This window comes from Mesocricetus auratus, unplaced genomic scaffold (genome assembly GCF_017639785.1).
Source record: "Mesocricetus auratus isolate SY011 unplaced genomic scaffold, BCM_Maur_2.0 Super-Scaffold_6730, whole genome shotgun sequence".
Taxonomy (NCBI): Eukaryota; Metazoa; Chordata; class Mammalia; order Rodentia; family Cricetidae; genus Mesocricetus; species Mesocricetus auratus.
The window spans coordinates 61,675,079-61,698,137 of record NW_024429184.1 but is presented as its reverse complement, the minus strand read 5'-3'; positions in this window follow the sequence as shown (position 1 = coordinate 61,698,137).

Sequence of the window (23,059 nt, the reverse complement as noted above, 5' to 3'; positions counted from 1 at the left end):
CTCTGCAAGGCAGATGGCGGGACTCAACAACAAAATTTTGTCTCTTCTCTAGGGCTAGGCATTTTAAAGCCTCTGAACTTTCCTCTCCTAATTCAGGGTGGTTCAGTTTAGAGAAAACTAGGCTGATCAACCCAGAACCATTGTGTGAGTTGTCTTGAGCAGGCTTTGACCTCACTGAACCAGTCCATCAGCAGGAGCTACTGGTGGGAGACAAAAGTCTACAAAAACTTTGTTTTAAGTTAGGAAGATGAGGAAGAAGCTGGCTGTCTTGAAGATTCACCACCTTTATTACCTAGCCACAGCCCCTCTCCCTATCTGTCTGCCTAAGAGAGACTATCTCCCAGTCTCTCATACGTAGGTTCCCACCTCACAAATCCCAAACGTAGAATATTAAGTGATCAAATAGTCAACCTCAACTGGGCAGAGCCCCAAAGATAAAGCCACCAGTTCTATCAGTTAAGGTATCTGTGGCTGAAACTACCTTTGCGTGTCAGAAAGACCTTAAAAGTAGCTCTAAAATAGACGGGATATGTCAGCTGCCTCATCATTTATCAGGTGTTTGTTGATAGTCTACTTTGTGTTAAACTCTTCCCTGCGGGTATCAACAGCAAAATCTGAGATCTCTGTTTATACAGCAGAGCTGATAGTCAAGAATTAATGGTGCAATGAGAGAAGGGGGACAATCAGAGGTAATTATTTAGTGGACACGAGGTTTTGTGGTGTGTGTGTGTGTGTGTGTGTGTGTGTGTGTGTGTTCAATGAGTTCTTTTTTGTCTAAGTCCATTCCCTGATCACTCAGCTGTGGTCTGATGCTGTGTCACCTGGAAGAGTGGACCTTGCTGTGGAGGAAAGGAACAGAACAAAGAGAAAATCTGAGGCATGCCCTGAGGAAAAACATCAGCAAAAAATGTACGCACTCATGCTCAGTATTCAAGAGGTCCTAGGCACGAGGATTGTTGAAAGTTTGAAGCCAGCCTTACTCTGAAGAGTTCCAGACCAGCCGGGGTTAACAGGTTATATTCTTTCTCCAGAAATATGAACTCCAAAACAAATAACAAGAAAACAGAAATTTTTCTCAGGTTAGAATCAGCTCACTTTAACACTGTGGAGAACAGTTATGTGGTTGCTATTATGCCACACTGTAGATTTGCCCCTCGTGAACTGCATTCAGTTTCCATTGGAAAACAATATTTGTTCCACTAACCACTCCATGGGCCATGACTAATGAGCAATCAATGGGAACACCAACTACATTTGGTACAATTTATTCCAGTTGGTCAAGGCACATTCTTATTGCTTGGCGTTGAGGATATCGTGATGGGAGTATGTTGTGTCCCTATTCATCAACAAGCAGGTACTGATACTGTCGGAAGAGGGAGACTAACGGAAACTAATCGATTCTACCACCAGGGCGTACCTCAGGTTCTTCAGCTGCCAGCACCCAGGCTGTGCTCAACACTCAGAGAGCTGCGGAAAACACAAGCCAATAAAGCATCCTTTCCTCCCGTAGCCGCACTGCCTGTGCAAGGGCAGATCACCCTGTTGTGGTGTACAGCGTAACATGCAGTGGTGAGCAGGACGTGGGGGAGCCGCTGGCTGGCTGGTACTACGGACTGTTGTGCCAGCTGTGGGGCATCACATTACTCAGGAAAACAACCCTCCATTTTCTACTCCCATGAAGGTGGGGGCTGTCGTTCCTGGGCTCATTACCCACGTCTATAAAATATAGGAATGGGAGAATGTGCTGGAGTAAATCTCAAAGCTGTCAAGATTTTGTGGTCTTGATATATTCAAGAAGAATGTGTGTGTGTGTGTGTGTGTGTGTGTGTGTGTATGTGTGTGTGTGTATTCTATAAAACTATACCTTGCACACTTTGTGGCCACTGTGTTGGGGAAGCATTTACCTTCTGAGGAATGCAGGGTGACCAGACTGTCACAATGTCTTCAGTAAGAGCTACTCACATAGAAATATTTCCAAGCTAAGTATTATTAAATTAAATAAAAAGAAAGATTGTAAAAGATAAAAATATATGCATATATTATATTCAGTATGTAATGTAGGTGTACACACACATATAGTCATATGTGATATTTACAGGCAAGTCTGGAAGGGTACACACCAGCAATGCTACAGTTGGTTGTATCTGACACATTCTGTGTTCATTCACTATCCTTTCTGCTATCATCATCATCGTAGCATAGAACTAAGGTTTGAGTTTTTGCCCCCTCTGTTCAGTACACAGCTGGTGACTTGCAACATTAGGAAATATATATAAACTTCAGTTTCTTCATTTGGAAAAACAGGAACCATAAGTTTGCTACTTCCTAACTTTAGATGAGTTTAGGTAGGGAAGAGTCTAGTTCAAGCCTCTATTCAAGGAAGGATTCACTAGAAGTCTGTTGCTGTTCACAAAGGACTGTGTATTGCTGCTTTTATTGTTACTGATATTTCATGGGTGAAATTAACAAAGGGCTTGCCTGAGACCTGCCATTACCTGCTGTGTTATTCACAAGTCCTGTGACCTGTGGTTACCCCAATAGCACTTCCGAAGAGGACAAAGATGACAAATGTTAACTTTTACCCACACCACACAGCACATAGGTTTAGTCCATACTTTTAGAAAAATCATATATTTATGTTTTCTACTTAAAGAATATATACTTGTTCCTGGATTTCTGTGTGTATGTTTTAAAACCTTCCACGGTCTCATAGATTCCAAAGACAGTGTAACGGAGATTCTTGGGGAAAACTCTTCACAGAACACTCATTTCATCGACTCCTTTGACTATATGGAAGGAGAATGGACTGAGCGCCCTAATCCTACAGTCAAAAGACCAAGAAAGCATCAGGTAATGGGATAACTCACACGGGAAATGTGTGTTCTATTGTGGGAAATCCTGCATCAATATGATTAAAGCCAGACATTTGAAAGAGTCCAGTTGAAAATTTAGATTATTCTTGCATTTTGAATTTTTCTATAAGAGTCAAGGTATTTTACCTATCTCCTCTCTATATACCATGTGCATTTTCACAGGGAGAGTAAATCTCACACAGTATTTATCCATTGATAAGATACCCCAAAATATACCAAATCATGTCTTCTAAACCATAGCTACTCACCCATCCAGTAGAGGCACCATTCTGCCCACCTGTTGTTGTCTCTGCTATGCTGCAGAAGCCTCATTTTATCTGTGTTACTCCCAGTCTCCTGCCCTCTGGTTTGAGGAGAGGCTCAGCTGGTCCTCTCAGCCTGGCATTCTGACACAGATGAGCTTGTCAGATGAGTGTTTCCTGTCTACACTCTTTGTGGTTTCTAAACACTCTTAGCAAGTTCATCTCTGCAGGTAAGGAGAGATTTAAAGAATGTGGGCTTGGGAATAATTGCAGCCAGGTCTCAGTGAGGGAAGAGGGGTGGTGTCTGGAATATGTATTGGCACAGGTCTTTGTGAGCCTTCTGCAGCAAGCCTTCTGCACTCCATGATTGGAGAATGTCTTCTATTCTAACCATCCCATTTTATGAAAAAGCTGGAAGTGCACGTGAGGGTTATTCTTGGTTGTCAGCTTGATTATATCTGGAATGAACTACAATCCACAAAGGAGGGCACACCTGTGAGAGATACTCTGCCTGGTCTGAAGTGGTGAATCCACTTCTTGTCTGGACCTTTGATGTGGGAAGACATATGTCTGACCCTGATCTTGAGGGGCAAAGACCCAGGCTATTGATTTGGACCTTTAGGGAGGAAGGCACACCTCTAATCTGGGCCACACCTTCTGCTGGAAGCCTATATAAGGACATGGAAGAAGGAAGGTTTGGTTTTTGACTGCTTGCTATGCCTTGCTAGCTCACCCCATTCCTTCACTGGCATTGGAGTCTACTTCTTCAGGATTCTAGCATATAGAAGACCAGCTGAGACACCATCCTTACAGGATTCTTGTTCACAGCTAGTCACTGTTGGGATAGTTGAACTGCACCCTGTAAGTCATTCCAATAAATTCCATATATATAAGAAAAAGACATTCATTCCATAAGTCCTGTGACTCTAGAAAACCCTGACTAATATACCTGTCAAGGACACATGATCTGCCCAGTCAGTAACAGCAATATGATGGCTGGAATCAGGCTCCTGCTTACTCAAAAATCTACTGCATGCAGACTTTTCCAATTTCACAACAACTTAGTGCCCTATAAAAGTGCTCTGCGTTTCCTAGAATGTGTGCTTTCTTGAGCGCAGTGGGACTTTCTTGTATGATTAATGACAGGTTAGAAATGTTTGTCCAAGAGCAAATGACAGGACTGAGCTTCCCATGATACTAATTAACTATCCTGCTACCAATTTTACTTAGAGACCCAAATTGTGGGGCTGTGGAAATGCTTCAGTCAGTAAAGTCCTTGCCACTGCACAAGCATGAGGACATGAGTTCAATGAGGCAGTCAATCCCTTTGACTTTCTGGTCAGCTTAGCCTAGCCCAGTGTAGTCACTGGACCAGTAAGAGCACCTGAATAAATAGGAGGAATGGTACACTTAAGATTGACTTATGGCTTCTATACACAGACACATACATACACACTAGAAGGAGAGAGAGAAAGAGAGAGAGAGGGGCAAACAAACAGAGATAGAGGAGAGAGAGAGACAGACCCAGCTTCAATGCCTTACTGGTAGAGCACAAAGGAATTAGGTGATTCTCCCTTGTTCTGGAACCACTTCAGAGCAGAGCAGTGAAAGTTTTGTTGCATAGCTGTGAGTGTGGCCCACAGAGCCCTACTGCCAATGTCTTTCCCTCCTAGGATAAGCATCTCTCCTAGTGGGCATCAAGCCGAGAACTTATCACTTCTTACTCCACATATTATCTGTTGTGACAAGCTTCTTCCTAGGACTTTAGATGAGATGACCCTGCAGGTCTTCTACACAAAAGTCAATTATAGCATACTATCTTACATTTCTCTGCAGACTGAGCTCCACCAATGTACAACAGCAACATTACTACCTGAGCCACTCAGGGGCAAAGGGGTCTGGAATCCATGAAACAAAACAGGATTCATGGCAGAGGGGGATGTTTGTTGTGTGGATTCAGGGCTTCTGAGGACACTAAGAGTTTCATGCTTCACTCCAGAGCTCTGAAGTGGAAACCCCACATCAATGATCATAAAAATTAGTGAATTGCATAGTAAAACCAAAAGGGATGTTTTAAGTAGTCCATGGACATGTCTAATAGCTATTCAAGCTGTTAAATGAACTCTTGACTTTAAGTCTGAAATGATAGAAGTCGCAAAAGCACAGAATGAAGCTTCCAACTGCAGAATGCAACACGCTGCCTGCCTCTCTATCCTTCTGCGCTATGCCAGACAAGACTACCATTAATCCGTAGTCTGGTTCTTCATCATTCTTTGTTCTTCATTATGAGAATAATTTTAGAATGAGGAGAGACTGTTTTGCTCCGTTTGAAAGATCTAATCACAAAATTGATAGGAACATATCCAAAGACCCAGTTTCTGAAGACTGGCAACTGGTTTTTTAATCTATTCATTCATGTCCTCATGTCTTTTTCCATTCTACTGCCATGTTCATTCATCTATTCAGTGGGTTTGGGGTTGGATGTTGAATTTCATTGCTAAATAACCTCCCCTCCTCTTCCCTGGCAAGTCATACTTCCCATGGACAGAATGGGCTGCCTTTCCTCACCGCCCACTCCTGCCCCACCAGCAGGGGGCGTTCTTGGAAGGCCAGGCAGCCCCTACATTGCCACAGTACTCTCAGCATGGGCAGCACCTTTTTTTCTCTCTGAAGTCCCCTGGGAGGCTTGTCTTGAATAAGAGCAGATGTTTAATAAAAATGGGTTGAGTGGACTAGTATCCTTGTTTCTCTAATGTTCATACCCTCTACCCCTGGGCCCCAGCTCAGATCTGAAGCACTTCAGACAGACCACTGAAGTCACCTTCTGACATGACCTCCTGTGGCTTTTTTCTCTCCACTTCCCACTATTCCTCACATTGCTCCTGCACCGCTGGTGTCTGTTTAGGAAGCTTAACCCAGGACTCCAAGCCAGCCATACTCACTTGATCCCCTCAGCCTGCCTTCTGCTATAGCCTATTCTCAACCCCCTTCCTCAGTCAGTCCGATGAGAAACTCATTTAGGAGGCCATCCTTCTGTCTAGAATATTCTTGCTTTGATCCCATGGCTACCCCATGTCATCATTTTACCCACCTTTGAAGGTTTGTTTGGACAGAATCTTAATTCCTAGTATTCTTTGTTCCTCCAGGGATGTGAATAACTTTTACTCAAAGAATTCATCACGTTTTTCATGCTTTCTGTTCCGTTATTTGTTAGCAGATTTTAATTCCCGGGAGGTAATGTCTCACGACAGGGCATTTGGGCCTCATTTACCTTTCTGACTTGGGGACTACCAAGTGCCCTATACATTTTAGGCACCCAATAAATCATTTTGAGCTGAGCAGAACACAGAAATGTGATATAGTCCTCACTCCTGCAAGGACTGGGTAGGAAAATGGATGAAAGAACATTCCAGGTAAAATCTGTCAGCTGGAATCCCTGGACATTTTTCCCAATCATCCAGAAAATGCAGGGTTTACCACAAACTGGATATCTGACATCCATCGCACAGAATTATTTCACATTTAACGGCTTCCTAATCAGGATATTTTGTATAATCCATATCAGCATAGATACATACAGTTCAACTTTTTCAATTGACAATCAACTGACAGATGTCTTCTAACATCGTCATTCCAAATAGGAAGAAGCTGGCCAAGTCCCAGGTGGTTAGCAATATTCTTTTGAGTTTATAACAGATGCTGTGTTGCTAAGTGCTTGATCTATGGTTTATCTGGAATTTTGATCATTGTGAAGTAGGTGTGGTTATGATGATGAGATACTTAAGGTTTGGAGAGACTGAATAATCTGTCCAAGTTAGATAAAGCCAGGAGGACAAGTCAGCATTCTCTACTGAGCCGGTGGAAGGACATTTCCCAGGCCTTTCAATCAGTTTGTGACAACTCTAAAACTTTGTGCTTCCCTGCCTTGTCTCCTTCATTGATCACCAGTTTTTCTAGTACATTGACAAGTTCTCCAGGGCCTATGAAATGTAAATTAAGCATCATACAATTTGACATCATATGTAAGTAGGGGAAATATCTTATTTTTTTAATTTCTTCTAGTATTTCCTATGCTTTTCCATCCATTTGAAATTTTGTATGGTTTTTAAGAGCCCTGGCTGAAGAGCAAAAAGCAAAATAAAGCAGGCTGTGAGGTCCTTTAACACCATGGAGCCATTCTCCAGAGGAAGGGATACACCACAAAATCTTTGTTGGGTTTTTACTTTATCAAAATGACTTCCCATCAAAAATAATTTTGAGATTTTGGGGGGGTGGGGTTATGTTGTTGTTGTTACCGTTGTTCATTTGGTTTTCTGCTCAGACACTTCTAACAACTCAAATTTACGTCTGGGTGATGAGTTTTCAGCAAAGTTTGACAGCCAGGGAGGATGGGGGCATGAGCAGGAAGCAGCTGGGAGGAAGGGTGGCTTTCTCTGCAGGCAGCTGCTGCCCCCTGCTGGAAATGTGCGCATTGCAGGTGACTGCCTCTGCTCTGTTCTCAGACAAGCAGCAAAAGGCAAAACCTGTAGTAAGTGTTAAACACCATTTATTCACTGAGTGTAACCCTGCTTGCCCCAGAGCCAGCGCACAGAGGCTGCCACACCTACCTCATACTCCTTATCAGATCGGCAGGTTATAGTAATAGGATGGTTTTGGTTTTCATGTGTGCCTTATAAACAAAGGTTCTGTCTCCCACTCCCCTTCCCTCTCCATTTTTCTTTCTATATTTTGACACTGGGTTTTATGTCACCTGGGCTGGTCTTGAACTCACCATGTAGCCAAGGATAGATTTGAAACTCTGATCCTCCTGCCCCTTCCCCCAAGCGCTGGGATTATAAGCAGCTTGCATCACCACACATAGTACAATTCGTGTGGTGCTGGGGATCAAACCTGGGTTTTCATAAATTCTGGGGAGGTACTATTTGAACTGAGCTCTATTCCCTGCCCTAGTACCTACCTAACTGTGGCTCTTTGAATGGCAATTTTCACTTAGAGAAGGGTCAGACACGCTAGGTAGAGCCTTTCTTATGCTCTCCCTTCAGAACGAAGACCCAAATTCCCAGCTGACCAGACAAAGGTTAACTCTTGAATCCCTGGGAATCCAGCATGGGACTGATCAAGACCCCCTGAACCTGGGTGTCAGTGAGGAGGCCTAGGGAATCTATTGAGCCTTGGGCAGCAGATCAGTACCCATCCCAAGTATACACATGGACTTTGGACTCCCATAGAACAATGTGAGGTGCACTCTCACCCTGAACTCTTGGGGAGGGGTCTAGGCCCTGCCCTATATGAAATGACAGACTATGGACACCCCCATGGAGGGCCTCACCCTCCCTGGGGGAATGAGGGGGATAACGGGGGGGGGTTGGTGGGAGGGCACAGGAGGAGGGGAGGGAAAGGGAGAGGGACCTGGAACTGACTTGTGAAGCAACTTTGTTTCTCACCTAAATTTAAACTGGAAAATAAAATAAAAAAAAAGAAAAAAAAAGAGATCCAGTAGGAAGCCATAGACAAATGCAATGGCCACTCTATAGAGTATGGGTTGTGGTCGTCTCTAGGCCTTGCTCATACTAGTTCTTTAGAAAAAATATGATTTAAATTAAATTATCCTGTTTTTATAGGTGAGGAGACATAGACTCTAACAGAAATTTTATCAAGGTCAGAGAGATCAGTAGTACTCGGAGTTTCTTTGCAGCAGGCCATCAGATACTAGATGAGAACTATTATTCCAGCCCAGGCGCACACCCAGACACTTGCTTGAAAAGAGGAGTGGGGACAGCAATTACCTTGCATTTTCTGAAACGATTTTCATTACAAAGTAAGAGATTCTCTGTTCCTTTAAAGCTCATTTCCAATCATCTTCATGATTTTGGTCAAAGAGTCATTTAATTATTTTGATCTAGTTTTTTAGAGTCTAGAATTTCATTGCTATTATGAAAAGAAATGCTCTTGTCTTCATCTTTAAAACCTATTTCAGGATACCCTGTCTCGTAAAAAAAATAAAAAAAATTATTTCAGGAAAAAAAAACCAAAAAAAAAAAAAAAGACATTCTGGATTAAGCAACATGCCTGAGACATTCTCCCACAGTACGAGACACATGGGAGTTGCTCAGGAGATAGGGCTCTCATCTGATCTTCATCATAATCATATCAAAAAGGAGACCAATAAAAATGCCTTGTGGGTACAATGCTGTGGTCACCTGCTCTCCCAGCATGTGGCCATAGGCGGGTTAGATGACATAGGGACCCGCAGCTCTGTGCAGTTCACTTGTGCTCTGAGTGCAGAATCCACTTTCCAAAATCCAGAAGCAACTCTGATTCTTCAAGAGGTCACCTCTCGTGGGGAGCAAACGGTTGCACTGAGGTTTATAGAAATCACTTTGGCCTCCTGGGTTGGCAGCTACTTCTCAAGAGTCTCTAGAATCTAAAGCACTGGTAGCTGACAGTAGTAGGTATGTTAGCAATACTGCAAGTGCTATGATCTTTGAGGGATTTAATTTTTGAACATATCAATGAGGAATGTGGTCAGAACGTCACTTGGCACTCAGCTCCAACTCCCACCACCATATCTCCTTGTAAACTATTTGGAGACATGGAACCATGCATTGCTATTCATTTGTCACTTGCTGGGGTTTAGAGTTTCCTTCCGTTTTGGGAGCAAAAACATCAAGCATGAAAGGTAAGACCAGCAAATGTGGAGGAGACAGAACGTAAGGAGCCGATAGATTGAGAGAGGGTCACTGAGCCTTCAACCTTTGCCCTTTCCTCGTCATGCAAACTGCTTCATCATCTGGCAAATGGCCAAATCTTCCTGATATGATAGTCTTTCCTTTTGCAAAATAAAAATTTCTGTAGTTTTAAAACTCGTATTTGCTAATCTGAAATCAGTCCTGTCTATATTTTGAAGTACATGGGGTATGTTGCAATCCATTCATTCTGAGCTCTAGTGACTTACTGGGAAAGAGACTCCCAGGCAAGGATGCTTAGCAACACTCTTGGGGGGGGTCCCATATCAGCTTGCCCCTCACCTCACCATCCTTCCTGCTCACCTGCCCATTCCCCAGATACTCTACCACTGTCTGTTCCCTCAGTGTCTATTGTGCAAGCTGGTGCTTTTGTTTAAATCAATGCTGTTGATACTTTGAAGTTCTCCCATGGTCACCCCAGAATTCACTTCATAGCACATATTCCCACCGTAGCATTTTGTATAACACAAGGCAATTGTGTTTATGTAGTAGCAATAAAAGCTAACATTTATTTTGGGAATTCTGCAATGTGCCTTACTTGCATGATTTGTATGAAATTAGACAGACGTGGAAGCTGAGGCAGAGGGATTAAATATTAGGCTTTTGTTAGCCACTTGTGGGTAGAGAACAGATGCAAATTCTTTTTCTTCCAGCTTGCAAGCCTTGCTGTTGGTGGCTGCTTTGCAGTGACATTCCATCTATGTTAGGTATAAACTGATTCTTAATATATCCCTGGTGTTAGGGTAACATCTATAGCTAGTATGCTGTCAGAATGCACAGTGAATGAAAAAATGAAACAAACGGATCCCTGTGAATCATTTTGAAGCAAACACCAAAAGTTAAAGTCCTCATTTTCATAAGCTGAGAAAGGAGGTTCTCAGTAGCAGTCAACACAAACTTCTCAGTAGGAGTCAACAAAACTTCTCTGTGTCCGAGCCCACTTGTATTCACCTCTTTCCTATACTCCATCCAGCGGGGCTGCTGAAAGCCTCAGTACTCCTGGCCTGTGGGGGTGTTTGCTCTTCTCAATGTTTTCTCCTTTTATTCATCTAGTGCTTTCAGGTTCCCATCCTCTCAGATTGTGAACTCCAAACTCCCCAAGCAAAAAAAGAAATTCTCTCCAGGATTAATCAGCGTTGCAAGTTACAGAGTGCCAGGCCTTGAAGCTTAGTACTGTAGAGGCCAGAAATGCAGTGACTGGAGTGATTCACCAACAGCAACTGCAGTAAATGATTTGTGGGTTATGCTTTCCTGTGCAACTGCCTGGTAATTTGGTCAGTGAGCTCTGCAGAAGGTGGCTTTTATGAGTCCTCATCCATATTGGGGTGAGAGTTTTGGACATATAACTATCTTTGACTCCCCCGTGTTCCTGAAAGTAACCCCAAGAAATGCAGTGATTCATTAAGATTGACTAGAATAGAATCATGTCTTTGGTTTGTTATCCATAATCCATCTAGAACAAATCGACATTTGTTCATGGAGCCCCAGAAAAAGTCATGAAATAGGGCAATAGTTTCATAATGAAGGAGTCACTGTCATGACCTCATTACCTCCCACAGGCCCCATTCCCAGCTATCATCACTCTGGAGACTAGCCTTTCCAACACTTGGCTTGGGGAGGCACACAGACATTTAGCTCACACTGATCGGGCCCTTCCTTCTTCACTCTTCCCCTACTAAATAGAAGGCTGCAGAGAACGGGAAGTCTGTCTTGGGCTCAGCATTCGGGTTTTGCGTACTCAGTAATTTTCAATTCAGTAGTTGAGCTGAACTTATTGGGACACAGCCTTTCCACAAAGGACAAAAGTACATGTTAGTTCTTGGTCTTAAGAGGAGATTCTGTTACGCTTTGGTCCCCTCGTTAAAGTCAGGAAAAGGAATGGAAGCACTCACAGTATATGAACTCACACTAGCAAGGATGTCGCAACTGGAGAAAGTGTGTTTGCTTTATGTGGGGAGAGGTTTATTTGGCTTTGCTTCCATGTCACTGTTCATCATTGAAGGAAATCAGGACAGGAACGTAAGCAGGGCAGGAACCTAGAGGCAGGAGCTGATGCAGAGACCATGGAGGAGTGTTCTTCACTGCTACTCCTCTGGCTTCATCCTCTACAGAACACATAGCTTGTCTTCTAAGCTCTGGCTGACTCCACTCCACCTCTGCTACTGTTCTTGGTGGTCCTCTAATGATATTGGCATGTCCAAAATACTGGGGACTCTTGCTGTCCCTGGGCCACACTTTCACCAATAGCCTCCCCTGAGCCTCTTCAGAGACTCCAGCCTTCCTCACAGTACCAAGTGTCTCTTGCTTTCCATGGCCCCTCATGCCTTCAAAGCCAGAATCACCTGGGTGACTCTTACACTATCAAGTTTGGCTACCGGCACACAGTACAACTTTGGTCACCTTTAAAATATAGGTCTTGGGTGCTAACTGTGAGGAAAGACTTCCCAAAAGGTTTTACCTCACTGATGCTGGTCTCTTTTTCATCACAGCTAATCTCTAAACTCCAGCAGACCAGCACCAATTGTCCCAGTAAAGCAAAGGCCTTACTTGAGTAATTCTGGTATGTGGTTAGTCACAGCTGATTCTTCAGTGCCAGCTAGCCAGAATCACAGATTCTTACCTCCAAATAGTAAATGGTCCTGATAGAGCCTTTAAGTGGCTCTCAAGCTTTCCTCTAGAATTCTATAAGCCAGGCCTCCTTCATCTGCATTTCTCTCAACATTCTTGTCTTTCAAGTACCACAAAACTGCTTACCAAGGTTTGAACACACAAAGGCTTTTCTGGTCTACATTTCAAAAGTACTTCCATAATCTTCCCCAAAACAACATGGTCAGGTCTGTCCCAGTAATATCCCATTCCTGGTACCAATTTCTGTCTTAGTCCCAGTTTCTGTTGCTGTGATCAAACACCAAGATCAAAGCAACTTAGGGAGAAAAGGATTTATTTGGCTATGCTTTCATGTCACTGTTATCACTGAAGGAAGTCAAGACAAGAACTCAAACAGGGCAGGAGTCTGGAGACAAGAACCGCTACAGAAAGCCATGAAGGAGTTCTGCTAACTGGCTTGCTCTCCATGACTTTCTCAGCCTGCTTTCTTATAGAACCCAGAACCACAACCCAGGAATGGCACCACCCACAATGGGCTGGACCATCCCTCATTAATTGCTAATTAATAAAATGCACTACAGGCCTGCCTACAGCCAGGACTTTTGGGGACATTTTTCTCAACTAGGGTTCCCTCCTCTTGGCTTGAAGTTGATGTAAAACTAGCCAGCACAGCACCAATTGTCCCAGTAGAGAAAAGGCTTTTTTTTTTTGGTTTTTACAAGACAGGGTTTCTCTGTATTGTTTTGGAGGCTATGGGTCCAGCCCGGCCTCGAACTCACAGAGATCCGCCTGCCTCTGCCTCCCGAGTGCTGGGATTAAAGCGTGCGCCACCACCGCCCGGCGGTTCTGATAACCTTGTTAATCACAGTTGATTCTTCAGGATCAGCTAACCAGATCCATAGATTCCTTACTGCAAATAGTAAATGGTCCTGAGTGTTCTTGGTGAAAGAGTGTTTTTATGAGATGCAAATGGAAAGATATACAAGTCTTAGCTTTTTCTCTGTGTTTCTCTGTATGATCAGAAGTCAATGGCAGGAAAGGCAGGAGCCACATCTAACCTGCAGTGGTGTACATGTGTACAAATGTTCACATATATGTGTGTGCACACATCTATGTGTTATTCTGTGTTGACATTTTTAAAATCAATTGCCAACATATCAAATCACAGAGTATCATATAAAAATTTGAATTCCATGCTTCCTTCTAGAAACCAGTTGATCTAGCAACTCTAAGCCAAACCCAGGATTGATGAACACCTGATCCTGTCATCTTGCTTACATCTCTGCTGGGCCTTTAGACATAAAATTTCAACTCAAACACGGTAAGATTTGTAATATATTTCTCAAAGAGCATCTGCCAGGAGATAGCATAGGTCAAGGAGAATGGGGGGTGGGTCAGGAAGTAAAGAGAATTCTGTGTACTTGTAGGACCATGAAAGGGAGGGAGAGAAGCCCAGAGCATGGAGCAGTAGACACCAGGGGGAAAGGGATAGTGATCAGAAGGAGCAGACGACACACCTGTGGAGCACGTAGGAGGCCAGCCCAGCATATCAAGGAGCACTCAGCAGACAGCTCCTGGAAAACTCTTAGCATTTGAGAGTGGAAAGGATGAGGGATGGATATGAAGTTCTGTAGCAATTGTTCTTTTCTCTGCCACATCAACAATGACAGGAGACGAGATACAATCCAGAGACTTGGCAATGCAACGATGGACATAGAGGTGCCCAGGTAGCTGCAAGAGGTCACTCAGAGTAGACCTCTGCTTCAGGGTCACAAGAGCCACAGTCTGGTGTACGTCCTGCTTCTGAACCATCGAGTTCTCTCTCAGGAGGAGTGGAAGATGACTCAGCAGGGTCAGTGTTCTGGATCAGCTTGTTCAGAGAGTATCAGAAGTTCAGTCCACTATCATGACTGGGAGCATGGTGGCCTGGCATGCAGGCAGATGGTAGTCAAGAGTCCTACATCTTGCAAACAACAAGAAGTGTGCTTATTGAGAATAAATGCAAACAAAAATTATAGCTATAACTATAAAGTTCATTGGCAGCTAACCATTACATTAAGAATAAATGCAAACAAAAATTATAGTTATAGCTATAAAGTTCACTGGCAGCTAACCGTTACAACTTACATTCTAGAAAGTTGAGGACTTTATTTACAATACAAATTGTTTTCTTATCCACATGTTTTGCCATCTTCCTCAGTGACATAGAAGAGGTCAACAGTACTTAGGAGGGCCCTCAGGCTCTAATGGGTGTTTATTGAAGTTAGCCTTGAAGTTACATTCATAATTTTGTAAGTTAAGACAATGAGGTGGGTGCCAGGCTTCTATAGTAGTTTTGATTCTGACCTTAAGCTTTACAAACAAAACAGGGCCAGTGTAGCTGGGTATATAGCATATCTGTAGTGTGCTTGGAGCTTGGGTTCCCAAGCACAGAGAGCTAACCAGAACTAGAACAAGAACCCATGAATACTAAAACTGTTGTGCATATGTTGCTATCCTGAATGTTACCCACTTCTTTTAAGTCTTATAAGGTTTATTTTGTTTTTTATTGAAAATAGATTATTTTATCATACAATGTATCCTCATTTTAGTTTCCCTCCCCTCTACTCATCCCAGATCCTCCCCACTTCCTCTCCCCTCTGGATCCACCCCCTTTTCTGTGTCATTAGAAAAAAACAGGCTTCTAAGAGATAACAATATGATCAGAATAAAATAAATAACTAAAAATGATTTTTAAAATAACAAAAGGTGAATCAAAAACTGTCTTAGCAAAGTAGGACACAGTACCCAAGAGGAGGAAAAGAATCCCAAGAGCAGGCAAAAAAGTCTGAGACCCACTCATTCCCAAGCAAACAGCTATAATATATGCGGAGGACCTGGTGCAGACTCATGTAGGACCTGTGCTTGCTACTTCAGTCTCTGTGAGCTCACATGCACCTTGCTTAGTTGATTCAGAGGGCAATGTTCTCTTGGGCTTCCTCCATCCTCTCTGACCCTTACACTCTTTCTTCTTCTTCCCTCTGGAGGGAGGGATTTGATGGAGACCTCACATTCAGCCACTCCCTCCACACGATGTCTGGCTGTGGGTCTCTGCATCTGTTCCCATCTGCTGCTGTAGGGAGCCTCTCTGATGATGACTGGCTAAGACACTGATCTATGAGTATAGCAGAATATGATTAGGAATAATTTTACTGACTTTTATTAATAGTAGTGTTTGGTTTTACCCTTTGTCTCTGGGCTATCTAGTCTCCGGTTCTTAGGTATCTAAGCAGTGTTGGGTATGGGTTCATCTTCATGGAGTGAGCCTTCAGTCAAATCAGACATTTGTTGACTACTTCCACCACTGCCTGGGCATATTTTGCACGCAGGACAAGCTGTAGGTAAAAGGTTTTATGGCTGGGTTGGTGTCCACATTTCTCTTTAGGCAGCCTGCAGAGTCCTTCCCACACCAAAGAGTAGAATGTAGGGGTAGGGCTCCATGTAGGCACCAGCTTGACTTTTCTATGTTCACAGTGGTTTTTGGGTGTTGTCCTCAGCAGAGGCTCCCCATTGTCAGTTTGCTGAGAGCAGTCGTTTTGTCTTACCACCGACCTTGGTGTTTTAAGAGTTTCCATGGGACCCTCTTGGCCAACAACTCAATGAAATGCACCCCAATCTCACCACTGGAAGCCTTGTCTGACTGCAGGACGTGGCTAGTGAGACTCCATATCCCCCATTACTAGGAATCCTCATTAGGATCACTTTAGTAGCTACAAGCCACAAGATCACACAATAATTCTACAGCCATCATCTCATGAGACAACTCAGTAGAATTAAGAATTCTTCTAAATGATTAAACCAAGGCACAAGGCATATTGGAATATAGTCTTATGAACAAAAGTGACTGTTTCTTGCTGTAGATTCTTCTTGTAGTTTATTCCTTTCTGCAACAAAATCTTGATTTACTTCCCACAGTTTAGCACTATCTGATCATTTACTGGTAATAATTTCTCCCATGCATTTGGAGTTTACTGATTACTTAGCTTTGTGTGAGACCTGTTTCCCACTATTATGTCCTATGTAATTGCAGAGATCTGCCTTCCTGAAATTATCCTTATTGACAGGTATTTGGTCAGTGTTTAGGACCCAGGTAAAAGCATTCCATTTAAGATATTCCTAGATATCCAAGGACATGGAATTACTACACACCCAAAGTTGTTGATTCACAGCTGCCTAGGTGGCTAGAAAAAATAAACATGCCCTGGTTTTACCCCACTGGCAGATAGAGAAGCAATAACCTAAATTAAAAGATTCTCAAGCTTCTCATTCTAGATTATTATCCAATTCTATCTCAGAAATTTACTGCTTGTGCCCTCCCTGAGAAGATAAAGACAAAAGTAATCAGCCCATTTGCTCATCCTCAGGGAAAAGTAAACTTTACTGAAGGCTTGTGCAGCCACTGAGCCAGAGCATTGGAAGGTGCCATGTTAGACTTAGAGCCTCTCTTTGACCTATGGCCCTAAGAAATTGGTGATAAAAGTTTCTCCTAGCAGTTTTATTTGATTGCTCTGTTTATAAATCTTATCTGACTTGCTGACCCTGAGAAACTTAAGCCTCACATTGTATTGCAAAGAATTACTGTTGCAAAGGTATATATACTTGTAACCCCAAGAACTGGAGACAAGAAGAAGAACAGGAAGAAAAAGAGAAAAAGAAAAGAACAAGAAGGAGGAACATGAGGAGGAGGAACATGAGGAGGAGAAGGGGGAGGAGGAGAAAGAGGGGGAGGAGAAAGAGGAGGAGGAGGAGGAGGAGGAGGAGGAGGAGGAGGAGGAGGAGAAGAAGAAGAAGAAGAAGAAGAAGAAGAAGAAGAAGAAGAAGAAGAAGAAGAAGAAGAAGAAGAAGAAGAAGAAGAAGAAGAAGAAGACATGGATAGAAAGATCATTTTGTAGTAGATTCTTTTTTACTCTCAGACTTTAGTTTCTTTACTTATTTGTGGCTCCTTTTTTTGAAACATGAGTGAAGATTTTAAAAGTTGGCCTTCTAAAGTTTTTAGTACTCCATAGATTCCAACAGGTTTCCACTATACTACACTTCCCTACCACCCTCCAAATACCCCCAAATTCCAGCTGTCTCTCCCCTAATTCTCTCCCTTTACCCCATCTCTTCCTATACCCTGATCCCCGCTCCATCTTCCATCCCTTCCTCCCCCAAGCCTGTCCATAAAATCTATTATACTTCCCTCTCCAAGTGAGACCCCCATGTCTTCCCTAGGCCCCTCCTCGTTACCTAACCTCTCTGGGTCTACGAATTCTAGTTTTATTATCATTTACTTAACAACTAATATCCATTTGTAAGTGTATTCCATATTTATCTTTCTGGGTCTGGGTGACTTCACTCAGGACTTTTTTTTCTAGTTCCATCCATTTGTGTCTGCAAATTTCATGGTGTCCTTTTTTTAACAGCTGAGTAATACCCTGTTGTGTAAATGTGCCATAATTTCTTTATCCATTCTTCTGCTGAAGGAGAAACTCAAGAGCTTGCTACTTCTCCCCTCTCTCTTCTCCCGCCCTCTGTAACCTTACAGAGGCCTTGTAAATCTTAACTTTTGGAGCTCTCTGATTCCTATAAGACATGTCAACTTCCTGATTCTTGTGAGCCTCCCTCTTTCAACTCAGTGGAAATGACAACACAGCGTGCCTCTGTAAGGAACACAACAGCTAGTTTTCCCCTTGCACACCCACATCCATATGCATTTCTTTTACTTTTGCTGCTTGCTGTCTATTGCCAAGCAACATCACTCTGCCTGTGTTTACATTTTGCCTAAGAAGTGTTGTACCTAATAAATAAAAACCCATTCTTAGCTGCGTATCAATCACAATATGTTTGCTTACCTTAAAACCAAAAACCTCTGTCCTTAAAGGATTCAGAGCAAGGTATGGTAGGGGTGGGGTAATGAGCTAGCATCACTAAGAAGGGAGACATTTGTAAAACTCACACTAAGGCAAGTCCATCATGCACAAACCACATGTGATCTAAAAGTTTCATTCACAGTGGTGTTTTCTGTTCAGAATGTCCATAGTAACCAGGACACTGGCAAAGCTGTTGCTGTCATGTTATAGTTGCTCCATAATGGGGATAGATCACAAATGGAAACTGAAGTAGGATCTCCCAAACGAAGACCCTAAACAAGTCCCCCCAGTCATTTCCTGGCAGCAGTGAAAACAGGAACTTATGCATACATCAATCTGAACAACCTAAAGTGCATTCCTAAGTGTCATGGAATTACAGCAAAGGCTGGGAAGGGGTCTAATTATCTAACAGCCAGGACTCTGCTTGTGGACAATGACATCCACAAACTCCAACACATCCCAGGGCAGGTGGGTAGGATGCTAGAGTGTTGGTGTAATGCAGTGTAGAAAAATGAAAACTCAACTTTCAGCTTGAAAGAAATCTGTAGACAAAATCTGTCTTCATGCCTTAAATGACTGTGGGACTAGTAGGTAGAAACAGGCTGTAAGACTTCTAAAGGGACTAACAGAAAGTATCATGGAAAGGGCAGAAATACCAAGACAATTTTGCCTTGGTATCTGTTGGTCTGAGGGTCAGAAACAGGGGGCGTATTCTGGAGCAGGGAGAAGCCATCAATTCCTTTACACTTTCATTCTGTGACTGCTTCATGGGAATGGTGCACTGGTTTTGGCTCCCCTGGAAGACAGCTCAGTTCACTGCCCTCAGTCTTCACCCTGGGTTTTCTGAATGGTTGCCAGCCCAGCTGCCATAGCCATCACAGGAGAATCAGAACAAGCCCTTGAGGTTTCTGTCAGAGAGGCGTGCCTTTTGCTTGAAAACAGAGCATTCTGTGCATCCTCCCCTGAGTGCTAAGATGTTTTGTTTCAGGAAGTTCTGAAGCTGGTGATTGGAAACTAGTTTTTAAATGTCAGATTTGTTGGTGGGGGTTAACCCCCCATTTGTGGGGTTTTCCCCCTGAGAATCTTCTAGAAATCCCCCAAATCTGAAAAACATGACACTAAATTACAACAGAAGAAGAAATCTATTACTCTGAGACATACACCTCAAAATTATTGTCAACCAACTCTTGCAAAGAAATCATCAAGGAAGAAAACAGAGGTTCCCATCTCTGAGGTAACCCAGAATCAGAAAGACAAACTCTGTATGTACTAATTCATAAGTGGATATTAGATATAAAACAAAGGATAACCAGACTATAATCCACAGTTCCAGAGAAGCTAGGTAACAAGGAGGACCCTAAGAGGGATGCATGGATTGCTCTGAGAAGAGGAATTAGATGATATCTCCTGGGTAAACTGAGGTGATGGGGCAGTAAAGGGGAGGGGATGGGGAATAAAAGCATGAGGTCAAATTAGGGGAGGGATAGAGTGGGAAACAATGAAAGAGATATCCTAATAGAGAGAGCCACTATGGGGTTAGAGAGAAACCTGGTGCTAGGGAAATTCCCAGGAATCCACAAGGATGACCCCAGCTAAGACTCCTAACAATAGTGGAGAGGGTGCCTGAACTGGCCTACCCCTGTAATCATATTGGTGACTACCCCAACTATTGTCATAGAGCCTTCATCCAGTAATTGATGGAATCAGACATAGAGATCCACAATCAAGCACAGACCAAGCTCTGGGAACCCAGTTGAAGAGATGGGGGAAGGAGTAGATGAACAAGGGAGGTCAAGATCATGATGGAGAAATCTACAGAGACAGCTGGACCAAGCTCATAGACCAACAGCTCATTGACTCTGGACCAACATCTGTGGAGCTCCATGGTACCTTGTGCATGTGGGAGACAGTAGTAAAGCTTGGGCTATGTGAGGGGCCCGGGCAGTAGGACGAGGATGTATCCCTGGTGCATGAGCTAGCTTGTGGAAGCCCAATGCCATGTTCAGCCTTCATGCAGGGCGGGAGGGCTTTATCCTACCTCAACTTAATGTGACAGACTTTGTTGACTGTCCATAGGAGGCCTTACCCTTTGGGAGGAGTGGATAGGGGGTGTGCTTGGGGGGAGGTGATGAGGGGTGAGAGGGAGAGCTGTGTTTGGAATGTGAAATGAAATTTTTAAAAATAAACTAAAAAAGAAAACAGTTTCCACTGTTTCAATGCTACCAATAATTTGATAAGTTTTTATAACTTACATGCACATTTTTGTGAATATAGGTTTTGATACTGTATACATGTGTATATATACGCCTATGACTAATAGTGGACAAAAAAAGAATTAAATTTCCTGCGGCACTCACAATAGCCATCCTACAACCTTCCTCTACCATCTTTTCTGCGATAATATTCTTGACCATCAGAGGGCAGTATACACCCAGAATTTGATTGCAAACGCCTGAATTAATCCACAATTTTCTTCAAATGATATTGCCAACTGGTCTTGCTGCTTGTGATGGCTTTGCCAATTTAACACAAACAAATAAACTGAGAAGAACAAGCCTCAGCTGAGAAATTGTCCCCTGTAAGATTGGTGTGTGTGTGTGTGTGTGTGTGTGTGTGTGTGTGTGTGTACTTATTCTGATTCTCCTATGATGGCTGTGAGTGTCTGTCCTTCGGGTTGGCAGCAGCCACTGGTAACCATTAAGAAACCCCAGAATGGAAGTAAAGGGCAGTGAATTGAGCTGTCTTCCAGGGAAGCCAAAACCAGTGCCCCATTCCCTTGGAGCAGCCACAGAATGAAAGTGTGGGGGAATTGATGGCTTCTCCCCCCCCCTCCAGAAAGGTCCCCTGTTTCTGACTCTCAGGCCAGCAACTATCTCCAGGCCTCCAGGGCAACATCCTCTTGGTATTTCTGCCTTATCCTATGAAGGTAATTTGTGGACATGAAGACAGATTCCTTCTATGGGAAACATCACTTTCTTTGTGTGTGTGTCTGCGCTTTGTTTTTTGTTTGTTTGTTTGCTTTTTTTGAGACAGGGTTTCTCTGTAGCTTTGGAGGCTGTCCTGGAACTTGCTTTGTAGACCAGGCTGGCCTCAAACTCACAGAGATCTGCCTGCCTCTGTTTCCAGAGTGCTGGGATTAAAGGCGTGCGCCACCACTGCCAGCTGAAACATCACTTTCTTGATTGTTGGAAAGAATGGAATCTGACTTTTACCCCCGGCCTTTGGTTGAGCCAGCCATTCTGCTGGGCTCCAAAGAGAAGGCTGGTGCTGTGCAGCTGGGTTTTTGTATCTGGGGCAAGGGAACCTCGAAGGAGGAATTATCTCCTTCAAATTGACTTGTGGGCATGTCTGTGTGGAATCTTCTAAATTGCTAAATAACCTAGGAGACCCAACTCTCCGTGAGTGGGGCCGCTCATGGGCAGATGGGCCTGGGCCATATAAGAAATGTGTCTGAGCTGAGCCATGAGCACATTAGCTCCTCTAGGGCTTCAACTTCAGTTCCTACCTCCAGAGTTCCTGCCTTACTTCCCTCGGTGATGAACTATGATGTGGAAATTGCTTATGGTCAGCGTTTGCAAACAAGGACACTGCAAAGCTGCTTATTATTATTATTATTATTATTATTATTATTATTATTAATTCTTTCGAAGGCAGGCAAATAGCAGCAGCTTCTACCATGCTTCTGATGGGCACATGACATTGCTTTATGTCTTCTCTCTCTTTTTTTTTTTTCCTCTATCCATGACTTCATAGGGATAGAATGCAGAATTCATACGAGGGGGAGAATGACCTTGGTGTGTTTGAGAAGACACGGTTTATCTGTATCGGACCCTTCCTGGAGGAGACTGGGTAAACTAACATCCAGGAATGGAGCTGGAGCCCCTGGAACTCCCTCGGTTCCTCCGGACACCCATCAGCACCAGCATTGTGTGGAGAACCAGGTGGGTCCAGGGGTCTCTGTGACAAAGTCCTGCTTAGTTCACTTGCACCAGAAACTTCCAGGGTTGGCTTCTCCTCCCAGGCATTCCCCTGTCCTGGTGCAGCAGCAAGGGACCAAGCAAGAATCAGCAACGGCGTCTTTGCTTCCAAGATCTGTCTACAAGAGAATTCAAGCTCAAACTGTTTGGGTGTTAGTAGTAGTTGGTGGCCTCACGAGCACCATCCCAAACCTTGTCTTTATTCTTCGTGACCAATCTCATCTAAGCCTCTTAGGCCTGAAGAGAAAGTGATGCCTCTGTGAGGACAATAGATGCTGCTTAGGGATCGCTTGCAATTCGTGCGTTTAGCACAAGGTGGCGAGCTAATGATAAGAGTAACTCTGACGGGACTCAGCTGCCTGTAGTTTTGGCATACTTCAATTCTATTTGTCCTGAGTGACAGAGTCCCCAAGAACCGAAAGGTGGACATGTTAGCAGTTAGCGGACTGTCCAGGGAGGTGACTTTCAAAAGTCTCCTATTTTCTTGAATATGGGAACAGATTATTGAGGTCATAAAATTAGCTAAGCGACATTAAGTGCACTCGCAATGTAACTGATTCCGGGCTATGCCAGTATACTAGGCTAAACCCCTAGCCACCAAGCAGCACGTCCTACCCCATGCCCACCCGCGGGTAGTCCATGGTTTGTCCCAGTGGGCTTATCTGTTCTAGATATTTGTATAAATGGAACCAGGCAACGTGTGAAATTTGCATCTGAACTCTC